At 32.6% G+C, this 22,564-nt stretch overlaps 1 protein-coding gene across 2 annotated transcripts in view; it reads right to left on the minus strand.

The window, feature by feature from the left end:
- Positions 1-22,564, minus strand: part of DPH6 (diphthamine biosynthesis 6) — a 492,232-nt gene that overhangs the window by 179,993 nt on the left and 289,675 nt on the right. The gene's annotated exons all lie outside the window — the stretch shown is intronic.

Raw genomic sequence — 22,564 nt, forward strand, 5'->3', positions numbered from 1 at the left:
TCATCATCTCTCTCTGCTTGTTAAGTAAGTCAGATGTTTATTGACTTACGTGCTCTGTTGACCCCTTTGGTCTTTTTGTTTGGGAACAGATTTATATTAAACTTCTATATAAAATATTGGTGTCAATATAATTTCTGATGTACATTTCCCACTTTTCATATCACATTACCTGTTTAAATAGTTCAGATATAAGTTATTTCAATTGTATGTCATATCTTTGTCTTCTTTCTTTATTAATAATTATGACTTTTGTCCTGACAAGTTGATAATCTTACTGTACATAGAAAACTGATTTATGGATAACTTTCACATTAATAATATCTTTAACTGGCTGTTAAAAGATAAACTGTGTCTTTTCCTTCTTTTTTTTTTACTTTTTCTGTTTGTTATTTGATAATCATTATATCCAATGCCTAATAAATTTTTTCCTTGAAGAAAAAGCATATGAGGAGACTTCTGTGTAGTATACGTTTCTAGTCTTTCTTCTTCTTCTTCTTTTTTTTGATCAAATTTTTTGCTGAAATCTAGGTGAATTATGTCTAACGTGTTCTTCTAATATATCTTTTAAGTAACCCTATAAAAATAGAAGATAAGTTTGGTAATTTTGGTCTAAGGTGAGCAATAGTTTGTCCTTGAAACCATGTTGGATTTCAGTCAGTCAACTTACTATGTGCCAGGTACTGTGTTTAACAATACAAGTACAAATAAAAATACCAGTTTGCACTCTCATTGATTTTACACTGTAATGTGAAAGACAGCACATAAAATGATGCTGAAAAGGATAGATGGGGAAGAGGAGAGGGGGAGGGGAAGCAAGGTACCCACAGAAGTAGAAGGTAGGATGATGAGAGAGCTGGTCTGGGGATTCTCCTCAAATGAAAATTCTGAGGGGAGTCATTCCATCAGAAGGAGGGGACACAGGAGAAGAGGGTACATCAGAGGTGTAATCATCACTTTTCTTAATAATTTTTTAAAATTAACCTTTCAAAGATATATTCTATAATTATTAATAATTATTGAGAATCAGATTATATTTAAGAATCTTTATATTCATTATTTATTATTATGCTAGAGCTGAGGGAATCCCAAAGTAATACAAGTTACAGATCCTTAAGGAATTTAAAATTTCTCAGGGAAATAGAAGTGAATTTAAAGAGGAAGTGAAAGGGTAAAGTTAGGAAGAGGTTTACAAATGGATGAATATATGGGAGTACAGTATAGAAAAATATGAGATCAGTCTGACTGAAGAGATAGTTTAGCACTGTGAAAAAAGAAACAAAATAAACTGAGAGAATATTTAGGTTCTAGCCTCAGTTCTGAAAATGTCTAATCTTATGACCATAGTTGTGAATTAGCTCCTCTCAGACTCTGATTCTACATCTGTAAAGTGAGGGTTTTAAAAATAACCTATAATATTTCATATAACCTGGGGTTGCTAGTTGATTTGGTGAATACAGCACTAGCTCATTCTAGTTCTATCTTCTGAGGCTAAACAAAATCTAAGTCCTCTTCTGATGAAACATCCCTATCTATATTCTAGAGTCAGGAGAACCTGAGTTCAAATCTAGCCTCAGACACCTATTTGCTATGTGACCCTAAATAAATCACCTAACCCCAACTGTCTTAAAATAAATGAAAAATATACATACTCATGTGTATATATGTATTATATATATACATGTATTTATATAATATATACATCTATTTAAAACACATGATAAAATGATTGTAAGGCAAGAATTTGAGTTGGGGAATTGATTAAAATATACAAAATTTGAGAGTATAATACATAAGTGAGCAGGAATCCTCTCCAAAACAGATAGTCTCTTAGTTCCCCTTAAAAATCTCTAATCATGAGAAACTCACTATTGTATGCAGCAGCTCATTTTAGAACACTTTAATTGTTAGGGAATCTTGATAATTGTCTGAAAATGACACCATGATTTTCACCATCTCATTCTAGTTCTATCTTCTGAGGCTAAACAAAATCTAAGTCCTCTTCTGATGAAACATCCCTTTCTATATGAATAGATTACATGCCCATTAAGTATTTTCCTTTTCAGGCTAAAGATTAATTTGACAATCCATCAAAAAACATGTATTAAATGCTTACTAAGGCACAGTGATAAGAATTAATGATATAAAAACATAAGTAAAAAAATCTTAGTCATCAAGGAGCTTATATTCAAATGGGAGAAACAAGTATATGTGTGTGTGTGTGTGTATATACATATATCTCTCTACATATAGATATGTAAGTATATAATTATATACCACATATATAATTATGTATATATGTACTCACAAAAATATACATATATGTATATATACATATGTGTCTGATATATAGATATGAAACTTTCATATATATTAATATCTCATTGTGATATATCCTGTGAGCACATAAACTAAACTGGGGTGGGGGAAGGGGAACAACATCTCTTTTTTAAAAAAAGTATATACACAAAACACACATATGTATTCACTCTAGTTTTAAGCTACTACAACTTAAGCTGTTATAACTTAAAACTGCACTAACACTTGGGACACTGTATGTATGTACATATGCATGCATATATATTATGTGAATATACATAAAATTTGTGGAGTGTAGCAATATGTAAGAAAACTGAAAAGGTAGGAAGGGACTAGATAGTGTAGAGATTTTAGTTTAAGTTTTGATCTTTAGTCCTTTTACTCTATCCTCAGATAGTATGGTTTCCAGTCTCTTTACCATACTGGTCAACTAATACTGGCCACTCTCTTAACTCATCAATATATATCTGAAAATATGGTGCCCTTTGGAATACAAAGCTTCAGAAATGATCCAAGACTGGGTACAATGGGATGTTAATCAGTAAATACTAACCCTCTCCAAAGATTGCCTAAGATTTGATTAGGCTTTTTGTGTGCTATATCACTGATGACTCATTTTGAGTGTGTATATCATTAAAAATCCAGACCTTACTTCACACAAACTACTATGGAGCTATGTTTCTTCTATATAGTACTTTTATAATTGATTTGCAAAAAAATCCTCAAGTGTAAGACTTTACATTTTTATCATTATTAAATTTTATCTTATTAAATGTGGCTTATCACTCTAACTTGTCAATATCCATTTGGATACCTATCCTTTCTGGCTTTATGTCATCAGCAAATTTGATAAATGTGCCATCAATGCTTTCATTCAAGTCATTGATAAAAAGGTTGACCAGAACAGAGCTAGAGCTAGATCCCTGGGGCCTACACTATTGATTTCCTTCTACGTTAACGTCAATCCATTAATCCTGATTCTCTGGGCCTAGTCATTTCACCAGTTTTAAAACCACCTAACCAAAGTATAATCTAGCTTATTTTATAAGGAACTGTAAGAGACTTAGTTTAAAAAAAAAAAGTGCTGAAATACAGCTATACTATGCCTGTTACATTTCCTGGATTTATCAACTAACAATCTGTCAAAAGGGTTGTCAAAAAAAAAAAAAAAAAAAGGTTAATGTGGTACAACTTACTCTTTTTTTTAATTAAATTTTTTTTGATATATTGTGTTTATATCATGTTTCCTTCCTCAAATTCCCTAGTCTTCCTTAGTCCTTCTCCCAAAGAGCCATCCCTTATATAAAAAAAAGAAGAAAAAAAAGTTCAGCAAAACTATTAATATATCAAAAAAAGTATAATTTGTTTTTGAGGAATCCATTTTGGTTTTTAATGATTATTGTTCCTTTTTGTTAAGTGTTCATAAATCATTTGATCTAATAATTTGTAGAATATTGCTTCTTTCACTTTTTAAAAATCATGACAACATTTGCTTACCCGTAGTCCTATGGCACATTCTTGTTTTCCTAGGTATTTTTTTTTAATTCTCTTTTTTTTTTTTTAAATTTTATTTTATTTAATAATAACTTTGTATTGACAGAATCCATGCCAGGGTAATTTTTATACAACATTATCCCTTGCAATCGCTTATGTTTCGTTTTTTCCTCTCCCTCCCTCCACCCCCCCCCCCCAAGATGGCAAGCAGTCCTATATATGTTAAATATGTTGCAGTATATCCTAGATACAATACATATTTGCACAACTGAACAGTTCTCCCGCTGCACAGGGAGAATTTTTCCTAGGTATTTTTAAAAATTTAAATTAAATTAATAAAAAATATTTTCAGTTCCAAATTTTCTCACTTCCTCCTGTCCCTCCTTCATGTATTGAGAAGATAAGAAATACAATATCCATTATACATATATTCATAATTTTTCAAAGATCATCTATAGATATTAATTTAATTTTTTTGCTCTACCTATACTACCTACACTTATAATTTCCACTCTAAAAATCCCTCTTTGTAAACAAAAGGAAAATAGTTGAGTAGTTCTGCCTTTATTCCAACATCTAATATTATTGCAACATCTGCTGTAAGCATAGGTCCTTTTCCTTATTTGATTTTCTTATATGACATAGCTAAAATCTGCGTTTTGTTGTCCCTACTATTTACCACATGCTTCAGTTTTTTGTGGGGCTTAAGCATCCCTGATATTATTATTGTTATTATCATGGGGTCCCAGCAGTTAATAGACCAAGAAGCACTTGGATGTCACTCTTGTGTTCATTCTCAGCTACATGTCCTTATATTATTCTTCTATATCTGCCTTTTAAAAGTCTGATTTGCTTTCTAAGTTTCCAGTGCAGTCACATTTACCTCTTCAAACAGTTCACTCTATTCTTTCATATTGGAATAATTTTCAAGTAATAGAATCATATTCATCCTCTTTTCTCTGAACTATGTGAAATCTACATTTCTAATATCTAATATTCCTTTCAAACTTAGACCTATATTAATGACACAATTTCTTTCCCAGTTGCTATCATTTTGACTTTGGTAATTTCAAGATCAGTCTAGCAATGGAATGAAGGATTGAACTGGAGAAAATAAGTAGAAATAAGAGACACACTTGCATACGTAGGATGAAGGAGAGAAAGGAAACAAAACCCAGCAGAATATTTTGCAAACAGAAAGCAGCTAATGTTTGTTGAACTGAAGATGATAGTCAAGATTTCGTTTTAAAATAATCTTTAGACAGCCTTATCTGACTCCAACCACTTTTCTTCACTCCAGGTAGCTGACAGGTCCACAAAATTTTACTTGAAGGTAGCTTCATCTTTAACTACTGAAATTAAACTTATCCTTTCAAAGTTCAGAAGAAATGTTATCTCCTAAAGTTTTCTGAGTTGTTTAACAAATAATGATTCCCCACTTCTCTAAATCCTCTTCACACTATGTCCTACACCTAAATTACATTCTAGTTAAATATGCCTGATCTTCTTCACTAGATGGCAAACACATAATAGGTAGGGCCAATGTCATACAATTTTATGCTTGTACATAGTAAATGTCTGCTAAATGAATAAATGGAAAGCAGAGTTGTTTTAGAAAATAAAGTGAAGTAACTAAGACATCCACTTAGAAGTGAAATATTGGGAATGATGGATCAGAGGGAAGTGAAAGTTCTAGTCTGGAGAAGTAGATTTGGAAGACATTCAGAGAAATCAAACCAGTATTTGTTATATATCAGTGATTGGAATTAGACCCAGAAGAGTGGATAAAGAACTGCCTTCAAAAGACCTGCATTCAGTTCCTGACTGACAAATAATAATTATGTGACCCTGGGTAAAACACTCAACTTTTTAATATCTTGGCTACTATCTATGATTATAAGAGCTACAAAAAATGAGAATCTTCAGTGGTAGATAATGTTTCCTTATCTGGAAATTTCTTTCTATTAAGAAAATCAGAAGTCTAATCTCTGTCACAATATGCTATGCTAGATGCTAGAAATACAGAAGAACCAGTTTCTGATATAAATATATCTAGAATACAAGATAAATGCAAAATGTTGTAGGAAAGAGAGTGCACTAGGAGCTGGGAGCATCAGAAAAAAATTTTTTTTAATGTAGAAGGCAGTGTCTTAGGAAAGTCTTTAACAATGGAGTCTATTAGGCAGAGTTGAGGATTAAGTGCAATCCAGGCATGGGATAAAGTGGAAAGTCATGGAGATGTGAGGTAGACTGTTGTATATGAAGCACATTGAGAAGATCAGCTTGATTTAGTTCACACACAAAGTGAGAGTGTTGGGCTATACAGCTTCTAAAGTCTTTTCTAGCTCTCGATCTTTAATTGTTTGATCTTCCTAACAAAAATCCTCAGTTTACAGATGGTCCAATACCAAAAATGTGGGGTCTGAAGTTGACAGATCTATGTTTTAACTTCTACCAATTACAAAGAGATCCTGGGAAAATCATGTTTCTGAGCCTCAGTTTTCTTATATGTAAAATGGGAACATTATTACTAAGGATGTTGTTAACCGAAAATAAGATAAGAAGTATTACATATACAAATACATAAAGACAAGATATATGCACACACATATACAATAAAGCAATATAGAAAGAGGGATAGGAACTAGAACTGTAATTTTATTTTCTCCTATCTCCTATAAAAACAAATAAATTTGGAGAGCATCTAAGTAGTCTACTCTTAGGCTTTATTAAATTAAATAAATTTCTATTCTTTAAGTATTTTCTCATAAAATAGTTTTATAGTTTTTTATTTGTTTTCATTGATTTCCTCTGGATTAATTCCAATCCCCTATTTTTCTTCCTGGTTAGGCTCCAGAACTGGAGATCAAAATTATATTTGCAACTATGATTATAACATAAATGGGAAAGTACAACCTAAATTCATCAGATACCAGTTAAAATTTTTTATTAAAGGCAGAAAAGATTGTATGAACTGAAACTTATTGTACAAAAGTAGATGTAACCAAAGAAATCTATATGTATTCTTTTATAGATAGAATGAGGGGGAAAAATCACTGAGAGACCCTATTAAGAACTCAAAGCACAGTCTTTCTTAGGGGATGCTAAGCTGTACTTAGGCAACAAAGCTTTCAGCCAGCATTAATACATTTATTTCAATAGATTTCAGGACCATAACCTTCTGTATTCTTCACTTCTTTTTTATGTTGCCAAGGCTGTATTTCTAATCTCTCAAAAATGTTAACAGAATTGCAGAAAGCAATCAGCAGGGTCAGACAAAAAACAAAGAATGGAATCACTGTATCCAATGGCATCAACCAAGGTAAACACAGTGGTGACCAACAGAAAAGAAAGAAATAATGGAAAGAAGGCACCAACTATAAATCTCCAGGGCTGTGTAGTGTTGAAATGGAAGGTCATTTTCAGAGAAACAATATCGTGTGGAGAGTACATCCATTTTAGCTAATCTTGTCAGGAAGGTTAGTGTTTGTATCACCCCTTAAATGCAAGATAATTCTAGTTGTGAAAGGGAAGATCTGGAGGTCTAGAGTTTTAGGCTCATCTCTCGCAGGGAAACAGGGATAGATGCTAATCTTTTTATGCCTCTGTAGGTATAAGTAATCTTTTAATATAGACTTGACTTTGAAGTTTAGTTTAGCAATTCGAATGCGTCCACATTTAATCAAGAAATTCTTCTTAGAAAAGTGAGAATAAGAGTATTTCTTACATTTTTACCTTAATGTATTCTAATAGCCTGGAAGATTTAGTGTGTCTTCTTATGTTGATGGGGTAACATAAAGTTGGCAGGAGCTGACCCATTACATCCATATAAGTTAATTTTTAAATTTAAACATCTCTTTTCTTTACCTAAAGAAATCTAAAGAGGCTATTCTAAGCCTGACCATTCTTGGAAAACTGACTGCTAATCATGGCTTCATGAAATACAAGACTAGTTTCCATGGCAAGACATTTAACATACTCTTTTTGTCCCCCAATTCTACTTTGATGCTATAAACAGAACTCTGACTCTAGAAATACAGCAAGTCAAGTACAGGTATTAACTATGGCAAAGTGGAGTATAAAGAGTCCTGGACTTGAATTCTGGCTCTGACATTTAATAGTTGTGTGACTTTATCCATATCAGTGATTATTTCTGAATCTTAATCACTTCATTTCTAAAATGATGAAGATGTAAATATAATTAATACCTCAATTATTTGTTGTAACTAAATCTATTATTTTTAATGTATTATTTTATTATTTATATAGCAGGTATAAATGCATTCGGCAGTTAGGTGGGAGAATGGATAATGCATTGGGCATGAAGTCAGGAAAACATCATCTTACCTCAGATATTTACTAGCTTTGTAATTCTGAGCAAGTTACTTCACTCTGTTTGCCACAGTTACCTAATGTGTAAAATGAATTGGAGAAGGAAATGGCAAACCACACCAATATCTTTGCCAAGAAAACCCCAAATGGATTCATGAAGAGTAGAGAATGACTAAAATATTTGAACAAAAATACTTCCATCACACTCTTTTTTCCCCCCTACTAATTAATACTTTCTGCTCAAGTCTTAGCTTGCCTGGAGCATTTAGAAGTTAAATAACTTGCCAGAGATCACACAGCTAGGATGTATCAGAGACAGGACTTGGCTCAAAGTTTTCCTTACTTCATAAGACAATTCTTTATGCACTACTTCACAGCTGTCTGTCATGTTTGAAGAAGATAATTCTGAATGTGGGATCAATAGACCTGGGTTTGAATCCTATTTCTTATTTCTTATATAACATTGGGCAGGTAATTTATCTTCTTTGGATTTTAGTTTTCTCACCTCTAAGATAAGGGGATTCGACTAAATGATTTGCAAGATTCCTTCAACCTCTAAAATTAATGTGTGGAGCCGTGATCTTACTTATTAATAGGGGTTACTGCCAACTAGTACAGATGGCAATTCCACCCTTGTTTCTGTTCGTAGGATTCTTGTCCATTTCCCTCTGAAAAATTTTCCATAAAGAATCTAGCCATTGTGTAAGAGGCCTCCTTCTTCTATTATTCTAATATTTCAATGATTCCAAGGCAGCATTTGGATTGTTTTCATTCTTTACTTTCCCTATATGTCAGGTCCCTTCTCGGATCTATGCATCTATTTCATATATGCAAATCATTGATGTTAACATGCTATACCTGACTATAGTACACCCACACCCACCCACCCACAAACTTAAAACATAGTATTCACAGGGATTTTCTCAGGACAAAAATTTAAATGTGTGCTAAGGTATGGAAGATTTGTCTCTTCTGTATAGAGTTTTCCTTGATGTTCCCATCTAGAAGGGATAACACCCTTTGCAATTTCTCAATTGTTTGGCCTTTTCTCATCTTCACCTTTAAGGCAATAAGCATAATAAGTACTTAACTGTTAAATTAAACTAAACATATAAAAAAGAAACAAAATTAAAATACTTTAAAAGTATCAATATACTATAAACTTCAAGAGGTAAAATTGAAAATAATGAGCCTAATACCCTAAAGAAAGTTTAAAAGAGATAATAGTTTGAATCAACTTGAAGAAGTTAAAGTAATAAACAAGTGACCATTTAACAGGTATTTATGGAGTCTTCATTATTTCAAGATTATCTTGGAAGGAAATGAGATAGTCTCTGCCCTTCAAAAGTTCAAGAGCCAGCGAGGTCATGTAATAGATAGAGTGCCAAGCCTGGAATCAGGAAGATAGCTTCATAAGTTCAAATCTGGTCTCAGTCACATTACCTCTGTGATCCTGGGCAAATCATTTATCATTGTTCGCTTTAATTTCTGATCTGTAAAATGAGCTAGAGAAGAAAATGACAAAATATTCTAGAATCTTTGCCAAGAAAAACTCAAAGGAGTCATAAAGATTCGGACATGATTGAAAAGACGAAACAATAACAACACGACGACAAAAAGAAGTGCAATAGAGCAGATGAACCCATAAATACTATGAATATAACATGCACTTAGGAATATTTTACTGAAATGAATTCACTAAGAATGGATTTCTTTTAGCTGGCAAAATTTGTGAAGGCAGTAAAATCATAGAATCATAGATTTATAACTAAAAGGAAACCTTTTCCTTATCTATAAATATAAACTTTATTTATAGATAAGGAAACCGAGGCCCAGGGACATGTAGCTGGAAGTATACCTTAAAGTATTCTCAATAGAAAGTGATAGGAGAATGGGAAAAAGGTAATAATGCAAAGTAAATAAAACATTCCATTTTACTGACCAACTTGGGAAGAATTTGGCTTGGCTTTCAACCAGAAAATGGTAAAGTTTATTACTATGAATCATAAGAAATTTAATTTTAATAAATAATTATCTATATAGATAAAGCTCCATGTTAAATGCTGAGAGAAACAAAGATTAATAAGACCCATATTCTAGATCTAGAAATATTTGTGGATTTTTTTGTACTGAAATAGTACAGGTTCTTCCAAATATCAAGGCAAAAATTTTTTTATACCAAAACTAAAATTGAAAGGTCTAAAAGACAGACACAGATTTAGGTACCATTCAACCTTTTTATTTAATTTAATAACTGCATGCCTAATCTCCATCATCTTTCATATGATAATTTAAGGAGGCCTTTACTAGGAAAGCTGAAAGAACATTTGGACTTGATGCTTTACTCTTTACAGACCAAAAATCTAGGCTCACATTTTATCACCTTTTCCTTTTATAATATAATCTATTCAAGGACCAAGTAGACAGAATACAACACAAATGAAGGCAGAAGGGGGAAAAAGTGCCCCAAGTGGTATCATAGAATGAGTTTTTCACTGTGTAGAATCTAGCTTTTGTTGCCATCACTAATGAGTAGCATGCAATATGCTCTTGGAAGGTATCTAGAAGAACAGAAAACAAATTAAATATGTGGAGAAAATAGGCAATTAATTTTAAAATAGTTCACATTTCACAGAATCTTAGAAATATAGAAATGGTAGGGATCTTACGATATCAACTGTCCAATTGTCTTCATTTGGATTAATATAAAAACTATTCAGGTCACACAGTTTTTCAATTTTTCTTAATAGATACTTAAAAACAGAGAGTCTACCTAGAAGTCTATATGAGCATTTTAATACCCTGATAGCCAAGACCTCTTTTTTCTATTTTCCTTTAAATGCATTTTCTCTTTCCTGTTAAGCAACACTTAGAACAAGTGGTCAGCATGCTCCCCATAAAAAATACTTTACATAGCTGAAAATAATGCTATAGTATTCATGATATTCCATTAGCCTCCTCTTCACTAAGTAAAACCTCTTTGAATCCTTTATTATTTCCTCATACTGGATTTATTTATCATTCTTATAGGCATCTTACAACTCTTCCCAGGATTCTTTTTCAAATAAGACAATCCTCTAAAGTCAGGGCTTCTTAAACTTTTTTTTTTCCATTCATGACTCTTTTTTACCCAAGAAATTTTTACATGACCCTAAGTATATAGATATATAATATAGGTATATAAGTCAAATATTTACTGATAATAAATCATAATTTTGTAACCTCATATTCAGTTAGGCGATCCCATGTAGGGTTGAAACCCACCGGTTGAGAAACTTTGCTCTGAGTGACTTTCTTCTGAACAATATGTTAATTTTGTGAGAACATCTTTTCTATATTTTTTGTTTTTTATTTTAAACCTTGAGGAAGCATATGCCCAATATCTCTGTTTAATTGTTCATGGGACTTGGCTGCTAATGTGGCTAATGAAATGAAGTGACTTCTCTATCAACTACATACTATAAGAACTGTTACCTTTAAGTTTTATTGCTTTTCTGAGAATAGCTGAAGTAGGGAATATGATACACAAACTATGAAGAGAGGCCCAGATGGGAAGAAGATAATACCTTCTGCTGTCTCCCACTCATTCTTAACTGAGACCACATGTCCATCAGCCCAGCTCCCCTGGCTCTCCCCAGGTTTGAAGTGATCTGCTTCCATTCTGACCATAATTGGTTGCTAAAGGCACATTTACTTTTCTCTAACAGCTTTGACCAAGGTATTGGGGAAAAAACAAAACAAAGAACAAACAAAAAACCCTCCAGCTTTCCATTTTAGTTTCACCAACATGAGTTTAAAAATAAAACTGATGAACAAAATTTGAAAACTTCTCTTTTATATGTATTTTCTCTTTCCTGTTGAGCTGATATCTAGAACACATGGTCAGCATTCTTCTCATAAAATAATACCTCCATTCTTCAAGAAAGCTGTTATCTTCTTATAATGGGCACTCTCCCCATCACTGATACAGACTGCAAATACTCTAATAGCTTAGCAGGAAGGATAATGAATTGTGCTGCCTCTTTTCACTTTTTCTCTCTCCCTATCAACACCAGTTGGCTCAGGTCTGGAAGGTGAACCACTTAAGAACTTTGCTAAATTAGTCCTTCAATAATAGTTTTTTTTTTTTTAAACTAAATCCATAAGTGAGCCCTTTCTAGTTTGGTTAATATACTATAAGATTATAACTAATTAATTAAATTAAGTAGCTACAGTAATAAATAAGACACAAGTTGGAGTCAGAAAGACCTGAGTTCAAATTCAGCCTTAGACACAGATTAACTGTGTGACTCTGGATAAGGTACTTAATTTTTTCTGCTTTAATTTCCTTATAATATCACCTAGATCTCAGAGAATGAGATAGTATTTTAAAGTATTTTGCAAATCTTATAGAATTATATAAATGTTAATTGTCCTTATTAATATTATTAAGTGCCTTCTGTGTACAAGGCACTATACTAATAAGTTCTAGGAAGCACAAGAAACAAATGGGAGACATTCTATTCTCAAGGAACTTACATGCTACTTAGTGCAAAATAAATATCTATGTGTGAAGAGTAGAATTCTTTGGAATGCATACACACATATGTATATACACATTAATATTAATAAGTATAGATTATTATGCCCCTAAAGATGGGGGAAGGGAATGATTATTTCTATATTATCTATCATGTGCTAGGCATCATGCTAAGTACTTTAAAACAATATCTCATTTGATCCTCGCAATAACCCTGTGAGGTGGGAATTATTATAATTGAGGAAAATGAGGCAGACAGAAATTAGTAACTTGACCAGGGTGACATATTTAGTGCCTAAGGTTGCATTTAAACTCAAGTTTGAAGTCTAGATATGATATACCAGTTAGCTTTTTAATTTGTTTAGCTAAGAAGAAACAAATAAACAAAAAGTAACCAAAATAGCAGAAATGGGTACATTTACAGGATATCATCTGTTGACCCAAGTTAATGCCTAGCCATCGGTAAAATTACTTGATAACTTTGGGAGGGATTCTAAACAAAGTCACTCAAATTTCCTAGTCAAAAGTTGAGCTGGATTTCAAGTTTGATGAGATCCTCAACTCCTCCCACAATCTCTTTGTCCACAGTTACACTATCAGCTAAATGTGCTAGCACACATCATCATTTTCACTCTTTAAAACAAATTCTTTGTATAAAGCAATCAATGAATATTCATTAACTACCTACCATGTGCCACGCACAGTGCTAAACACTGAGTGTATAAAATAGAGATAAGACTGTCCCTGCACCTGAAGGTGCTTATGATCTAATGGGGAAGCATTATACAAAGCATTGCAATGGCTTCTTTGTTATCTCAAGGACAAGCTCTGTGTATGAATTTCTTTAGCTTTTGACTGTGCTGGGGAATTCAGAACCCTTTCATTACCTTAGTTTTCCAAACTGGAAACTCATTATCAGACTAACTCTTGGTTTTAATCTTTACACCGTGCCACCACCTGCCACTATATTTAGATACCATTCCCTTTGCTCCCAGTTTTCTTCAGATTTATTGATCATCAATCAATAAAATGCAGATAATATTTGCAGTGCCTAACTCACAAGGTATAGAAAGGTCCAAAGGATATGATGTATACAAAGTTCTAGGCAAATCTTTAATTGCTATGTGAATGTCAATTAGTATGGAAGTGTAAAGATGGTGCTGCTGACTGTGATTACAGAGCTAGTGGTATTCCGAAATTTCTACAACCAGTGTTTGTGTTGTGGTGATCTTGGAGAGTATGTTTCTTTATCACATATAATCACTGGTTCAGATTTTCCTCAATCCAAAAAGACACAAACCTCCCCCATTCTCTTAAGTTGTCAGAATCCTGTACCTGTGCATATGGAACTTTTCCCCTTTCAAGCCCAACCTAATAGCCTCCTCTAATCAGACTGGTGGAATTCAGTTCTGCCAATTTCTCACTCATCACTTGCTATATATTTTCAGAAGCTCCTTTGAGGTCCTATTATCTTATTAACATTAACATATAATATGATCTTATTATATATTTACAAATAATATCTTTTCTACATAACATCTATCTTAAAAAATCCTGAATTACTCAGAGGAGAAAAAATTACTGTGTATGTATAGCAAGTAAAGTGCTTTTTTTTTTTTTTTTTTTTAATAGTAAAATGGTAGGCATTTTGTTAAATTTTTATTCTGAAATACTCAAAGGGAGCTTACTTACATCATGGACTAACAGCCTGCAAAAATTTCTAGGTAATAAAAATAGTGATTTAAAAATTAATGAATAGCAAAAAGAGAATAAGAACTCGTTGCTTTCTTTATTTATTTTACAACTTCAGAACAGTCAAACAGACATATTCCTTTAATTTTTTTTTCTTGAGGTTGAAAGAGGTAGCTGTGCATAAGAGCTAAGTCACATTTAGTCCCAATCTACCTAGTAGTGGACTTTAGGACTTTTATGTCAAGTTTCAGCCTGGAGCAAATTCATACATCAACTTTTGTATTAAATGAAAGTAAACCTGTGACAGAAATAATAAAAGGAAAATTCATAGGTGAGCCCTTCAATACCTATGTACATTGAGGGGCATTAAAGAAGCAATCCTAGAGGACAAAAACTGTACCTAAAATATAGTATGTTTCACTCCTAGCCATGATTTTTTTCTTCTATAGTTATTCTCTGATATCAATAATTCTTCAAGGAATGTTAGTGGCAAATAGTCTTTTATTAAAAGAATAAACTATCAATATAAACTAATCAGATGATTCTTTTAATTATATAAATTATTAGTAGATATAAATGTTCTCTATAGAAATTCTGAAAATTATTTTGGTAGAAGAAACAAGAGCTATTTAGCTGATATTCCATGTAAGTAAACAAGTTTGCCCATTTGCCCCCAAATCTCTCTGCAAGATAGGTCTTCAGCTGCATTATGACTAGATCATAAACTGACTCAATGACATTTCTTTGGTTCTGTCCTGACCACTGTCACTAACAGTGATGTTTATCCACAGAAACACCTTTAACCTACGCGTGAACAGATATCAATTAATAGTAATATCTAGATGAAACAGATATTAAACCTAATAACTGGTGAAAAAAACCACCATTAATAATCTGAGGCAAGAATGTCTACAAATGAAGCCATGGAAGATTATGAAAAATACTATAAAATTTTTATAAAAAATAGACACAAAGAAGAAGGGAATGAGAAAATGTATTGTACATGTGTGCACAAGAGGAATGTAGGTACATTCTGTTTCATTAAAGAATCAATTACCCTCAAATATTTTTATTTATATATTTAAAACCTCAAAACCATTTACATATAAAACTCCCACTGAAGTGGCTGCTAGCTTTTGGTGATTGCCTAAAAAAAAAAAAAAAAATTAACAGTCAACATGTTTTAAGAGAAGTGTATCTATTTTGTACATAATGAGATCTACAAAAATACCAATAACTATTTTTCTATATTTATCTATCTCATACAGTTATATTTTAGAAAAATGGTATCTTTAAAAATATATTCAGATCTGTTAAAATATGACTTTATTAGGCAACTATTAAAAGCTAGAAGCCAGGTTAGAGGCAGATTTCATATCAGGTTGGGGTAGAAATAGGTAGGTAAAGGGTAGTTGATTTATTTAATGAAGTGGAATGCTTTTTTTTTTTTAGACAGAAGGCCAATTTGTCATTACATAAATAAAAATGCATGATATTTATACAAAATGAGGTGCTCTGCATACAGAAGCAGGCTTCTTCCTGGAGAAATTGAAAAAGAGACTATTGGATCTTTATTGATTTTCAATGTTTTGAACTTCTTTCCTTTCAGACCTTCGTTTATATATTCCTGATATCTGAAAAGCTATCTCCCAAGACTCATCATTTCTCAAAATCTGCATCACTTAAAATCCAGCTTAAGTAAAACCTTCTCCATAGTCTTCTCTGAGGACCACATATTTAAGTAATTTTTTTAAATCTCTTACTACTTTAGAATTTTGTATCTCTTTTGTATTGTTTTAGCTGGGAGAATTATTTTTATACATATCTTACATTTTCTAATGCCTCAAGAACTCCAGAGCAGGACTATGTTTTGTTTATTTTTTGCATTCTCCACAGGACTTCAAACAGAGGAAAGTATCCAAGAGATAGTTATTGAATTAGATAGGAAATGAATATAAATACTTCCTAATTGATGAGGTCTCAAGCTCTAAGCTAACACTATAATATCAATGTTTACTTAAAAGAATACCAGAATATTAAGGAAAGAGCCTTGAAATTCATTCAGTACATTCTTTTGCTTTAAGACAAAGGCAGAATCTTGATTTGATATGAAGTTTCTAAGTAAGTATTTTTGTTCATTTAAGGTTTGGAGGGGAGAATATTTTCTGAATTAAGACATGTTATGAGCTTTATTAAAAAAAAACAATGCTTCACTTTCCTGACCACAATATATTCATTAAGAACAATACATTCTGACTTGTACTTAGAAAAAGCTTAGAAGGCACCTGTCTTACCACAGTAAATTGCAAACAAAGACATACCATAGGAAAAGCAACAGGTGCTTTTGATTTTCACAGCAATACTCAAGAATTTAGAATATGTATAGAACCATTTAGAAATTTGAATAAAAAAAAAAGAAGAGATCTGAAATGTCAATTCTTAAATGATGTTGGCTATTAGAACAGCATACTAAGTAAACTATTCATAGTTACAATGCTATTGTCCAGAAGTGAGAAGTAGCAAGCCAACAAATATGGTTTAATTTTTTAAAATATGTCAACAGGTAATTAGGTAAGGGAATAATTTTAATTTTGAAAACCTTTTGCTTTTACATTGGCATCAGATAATAGAAGAATAATTTTGTAAGTTTCATCAGTGTTTTAGACTATTAACAAAGAGATTTAAAAATTTATAAAGTCTATAAAAGGGTTATTATTGCCTGAATCAATGTTATTAAGTAACTTTTATGCTGCAAAACTCCATAAATAATACTTTCTAAAATTTCACAGAGTTCTTGATCTCCTTCTAATTTTAAGGCAGTTTCACATGTATCATGTTTCCAGATACTGGATAGTGAAAGATTTATTCGTGTTGAGCAGTCCTAAGGTAATTCGGTTGCCCCCCCCCCACAAAACAAAACAAAACAAAACAAAAACCCCTAATTCTACAATTATAACCATTTGAGAAAAAGAGTAGTCATGCTAGTAAATCTTTTAGTGAGAAGAAATATTTGTATTGTAAGCTTGATCCTTGTAAGCAGTGATTTTTTCCCTTTTTTTCCCCAAACACTACACTTTATTTTCTTATTAGACCCTCAACCCACAAATGTTCAACTGTCATAAAAGATCAGTGTTACTGAACTGCCAGCATTAATCTTTTGTTTGAAATGTATAAAGAAAGACAAATAAAGAAGACATTGCAAAATGTCTTCTTGAAGTAGAACCAGATATTGAAATGATAAATAACATAACCTAGGAACACTAGTTATAATGTTCTTGAGCTGAAGAAATTTCCAAATATCAAAGATAGTGACATTGCTGTCAGGTAGTCCATAAATAAACCATGGTCAATTCCTGACATTGGACCTTTTTTTTCTTGAGATGCTACTGTAAATAAGTGTATTACCCTTGACTGTCTGAATTCTACATGCCCATTTCCAGAAATGCCGCAGCAGATAAGTAACACTGTCATATCTATTTTGTCAACTACATGCTGATTATTCTTTTCTATCTGTAGTTTGGGAACATTATCAAGGTCAGACACAGCCTCTCAGAAAACATGTTTTAATGCTGCTGCATTTGATCATTTCTATAAGAAGCTTCCATAAATAAAGTTTACAGGAATATCTATAGAGTTTGTAATATTTTACTCTTCCCATGTCATGGAAGAAGGTTACATTCACCACCATACACAGAGCCTATTGGAAATCGAAAAAAATTTTTTTTGGAAGAATTCATTATATTCTCATTTGACCACATACAATAAACAATTCTGATGTATTGGAGGAAAATGTTCCCAACATTTTGTGATTCTTTGGCAACTACCCACCTTCCACTCTTCTGACCTCCACTGTGTTGTTTTGTGTGTGTGTGTGTGTGTGTGTGTGTGTGTGTGACAAATTGGTTATGAGACATTTACAACTGAAGCACATATCGCAAAATTATTTCTGCCAAGCTTCCTCTGTGACCTGCCCGTGGGACATGACATACTCCAAGATGCATCGCTCTATCAAACCACATCTTTCCAGGACAATGCAAATTATGACGAATTCCATCATACTGCATTATGCATTTCATGCTAATCTTACTAATTCCAAAGAATCAGGAGAGCTTGCTGTTCTGCTGAAGGGCATGTTGTCTGATTGAATGATGGTGAAACAACATTTGCCATTCCCTTCATCTCCTAATCCCAGCTGCGGCCACCTCTGCCCTACATCCGCCGGGCAGCCTTTCTTGCTATGTAACTTCCAAACCAGAATTAACTTTAAATTGGCAAAATCATCTGACAAGAAACCTCAAACCACCAAGAAGAACACATCTAAGGTCTAGAAAACAAAGAACTTTTGCAGGGTGGGAGGGTGGAATGGGGGGAGGGGAACTGTTAACAGTATTGTAAATGATTCAAGCACTTCAACTCAATTTGCTTAGCTGTTCATCTTAAAGAATTAAAACCACCTATTCTGATGTTTTTTGATCTCACTGTTTCTACAAAAACATTTATGAAATTTCTTGAATTGAATCCTTTTGGATGTTTGTTTTGTTTTTTCTCTGCAAATGATCAACCTATGAAGCACAAGGAAAAATGCCTCTAGGAAGAGGAAAAGAAGAAACTTCAAGACAATTCTTTCCTGTGTCAGAAGGGGGCAATATGACTACATGAAAGAAGACTATAGTCTATGATCGTCTATGGCCACACTGTTGAAATAAACATGTTGAATTCCCAAAGAAACATATATTTTATCCTGTGGCATAATTTACTTATAACATTAAAACTCAAACATGGAGCAATTTGTAGCAATAACCATGATTATGCTGTTAGTGGCCCAAATGTCACTGTCTAGATTAGGCTAAATGATACCTAGTACCAAAGAGCTGCTATGATTTATTTTTTATGATCACTGGTAGAACTTGCATGCTTAAAAGGCTCCCAAGAAAACTGCCTTCAATAAATAAAAAAAGGGATGAAAAGATTGAAAGAATACAGTATTATTGTTCAGAGAGGCGATCATAAAAAATTGTCAAAGAAATGATGCAAATTTTAAATCTCAGAGACATTGTTGAAAAAAAAAGGTAAATGTCTCAAACACCTCAAATATTATTATTTTTTAAAATTAGAAAACATTTTCTGAGATCAAATGACTCACTTTATAGTGAATGAAAGTGAAATGTATTTGAACGATGCTATTTTATAACTAAGTCAATGTGAAAAGGAAATAAAAATTCTAACCCTTTTGTGCAATTAGATCGATTCTTCTCAGTCTTTTTTCTGGTTAAAAAAAATGGATCTGAGTATTTGAAATAAGGGGAAAATTAATTTAACATAACAATAAAAATGTAATGATTTACACTTTTGGTAAGATAGACATTTTCCAAACTGGAACTATACAACAGCACATATACTTCCCTTTTTGTTTCATGTTCAGTTAGACCAGAATTGTTAAGAAAATTTTTAAAAGGTTGAAGGAGAATTGCTAAGTATGGTTTGTTTCAAACTGGAAAAGCTTTTCAGGATAAATAACTGCATACTTATCCACTGACAAAAATGAGGACAACTTTTAGTCAGCATTTAGTTATACTTTAATGGAATCTTGTGTATTTTTTTTTTTTCTGAGATGTTATATAAGCTCTAATAAGTACATAGCACAAATCTGCATTAAAGTATTCCTAGGAAGAGGCAGGAAAATCTTTTGCTTTCTACTTTCTTCCCAATGAGACTACTAACCTTCAGAGGTACATGCCTATGTGTGCATCATTGCAGCAAAAGGCAGTGGGCACACCCTGTGCATGCTGTGGCTTGTTGACATGAACCAGGGCAGGCAGACACCAATAATACATGAAGTGTGGTTCAGAGGCAATTAGGATCAGTTGTCAAGGCCAGGCCATTAATGAAAGAACATGTCAGAGGAGCCGGAGACTTCAATGGTTGAGGGCAAGAAGGCGATTTAGTGTGACAGATCGAGTCCTTCCAATGTCCTCAGTGGTACATGCTAATACCAGCCTTAACAACCTTTTGTGGCAGTGTATAATGCGACTAACATGGACTTTGATTCAGCAAAATGACTGCTGCCACTGTGAGTCTGTCTCATTCGAACAACAGTAAAAGCACTGCTACAAATAATTACCCACTTCCGTCTTTCTCTGCTCCACCCAATGCATGCCATACTGTTTGTCACTGGAAGGTCAGGGTATTTATCAAGTCATTTTCTTGTGGTTTATATGATACTTTTTTTTTTTTTTTTGGTGGGCATGTATAAATCAAACATCATTCAATCTAGTAGGTTTTAAAAGTGAAAATAAATAATTAAATCACAGCCCAGTTTCATATGGTTAATAATAGAAGTGGTCAACACAAATCAAATTCATCTAAAAGAAACATCCGTCCACCATGAGAGTGAAGGGGAAGTGATTACCTAGGCTACAGGATCACAAGTAGATAGCAACCTAATCCTCAAAGAAGTGAAAGACATCACCAACAGATACTTAGACTGCAACTTTTTTTCTTTCCAAAACAATGTCTACAATTCAGTAGCAATTATAAATAAGAAACCTATATACTTACAAATCAATAATCATTAATGAAAGAAAATGTTAGATGCTAGATAAAAGACTCACAAATTAATGTTAAAATGAACAGGATGGTGATATTTTAAATAGACAGAATCGGAACATTTTGGAATTATGATAAAGCCTACAGAAGGTCCTAGCATCAATCTCCTAACCCTGTTTCTTATGTGCAGATGCTGTTATTTAATAATTTTTTTTTTTTTTTTTTTTTGCCAGCCTTTCACATTTTCTGATCACTGAAAAATGTATTCCTACATGCAGGAGAAAATGCCTTTGTCTTAACAGCAGAAAAATGGATAAGATTTTCTTATAATCTTTTCAGAGATGTGCTTTTTCACATTTTCTCAGGATTTATTCCCAGCATCTCAACTACAAAGGGTGATGATGTGATACCTCAGGGCAGGTAGCTTGGCCTTGTCTGCTTATGAATGACCGGACTAGAAGAAGGGCATATTGCTAAAGACTGATGGGGAATCAGAGACAAACAGATCTGCTTGGAAAACAGTTTTAGTTTTTCCCCATGAAATTTTAACTTTTGGAAAACCTTATTTTTTTTCCTTTTCTGAGTCTTTTTTTCACTCTTTTGATATAGCTGTTTTCTTCTCTTTTGTTAAATTATCACTTAGATTTTTTTTAGACACTCCTTTTGTTCATATCTCATCCGATGCCACATTCTTTTCATCAATCTATTTATATAATGTCTTCACTTTCTTAGATGAATACTTTTCTTCTTCCTCCTAGTATTAAATATTATTAGAGGAATATGAGGAACTTGGAGATCCTCCATTCTATTTCTTTCATTTTTGAAATAAGAAAATCAAGAACCAGAGAGCAACAAGAGTAACTTGTTTAGATTCACAAAGGAAAAAATTTGAACTCAGGGCCTCTGACACCAGCTCTATTGCTATTTCCACTACAACTTAAACTTTCATGATTAAAATGAACCAAATCAATATAATAAGAGGCTGTCAAGTGTTACAAGACTAAGCACATTTGTATTTAATTGCAAAATGTAATTTAATATATTAAATTATCTATAGATAAAATATATGGTATTAAAGCTACTTCACCAAAAGCACTATCACTGTGAAAAAATAAGGTATTTCAATCTTAAAACATTAGTCACATTGATGATATCTATGTATCTTAGGAACAACTGGAAATAACTAACTTATGACATATGAAATAATTACATAAAGAGCTATTCAGAATGACAATTAAAAAATTCCTATCATCTTCTCCAAGATATTACACAGACAAATGACCTCCCAATGAACAAATTGCATGACAGTATTTGACTGAGATTTCATCTTTCAGATTTTAAGATTTTATTGCTTAGCTTATTGGGATGTCTACACTGTGGGATTATAGCATCTGCTACTCTTTTATGTTTCCTTATATTCATATGAAAATGGAACTGATCTTCCTGGTGGAAAGTGCATTAAGACTGTAGAATTATTGGAGTGGTATTACTTCTTTAGACCACTTACATTTATAATACAGAAACATATCTTTATTGAATGCAAACTAAATAGAAAAAAGTAACATCAGGCTCTTGTAATTCTTTGAAGACAAACAATTTTTTAATGGTTACTTGAAAATTAAATGAACAAGAGAACACTTCTTAATCTCTGAAAAGAAAGATCTT

This window comes from Antechinus flavipes, chromosome 2 (genome assembly GCF_016432865.1).
Source record: "Antechinus flavipes isolate AdamAnt ecotype Samford, QLD, Australia chromosome 2, AdamAnt_v2, whole genome shotgun sequence".
Taxonomy (NCBI): Eukaryota; Metazoa; Chordata; class Mammalia; order Dasyuromorphia; family Dasyuridae; genus Antechinus; species Antechinus flavipes.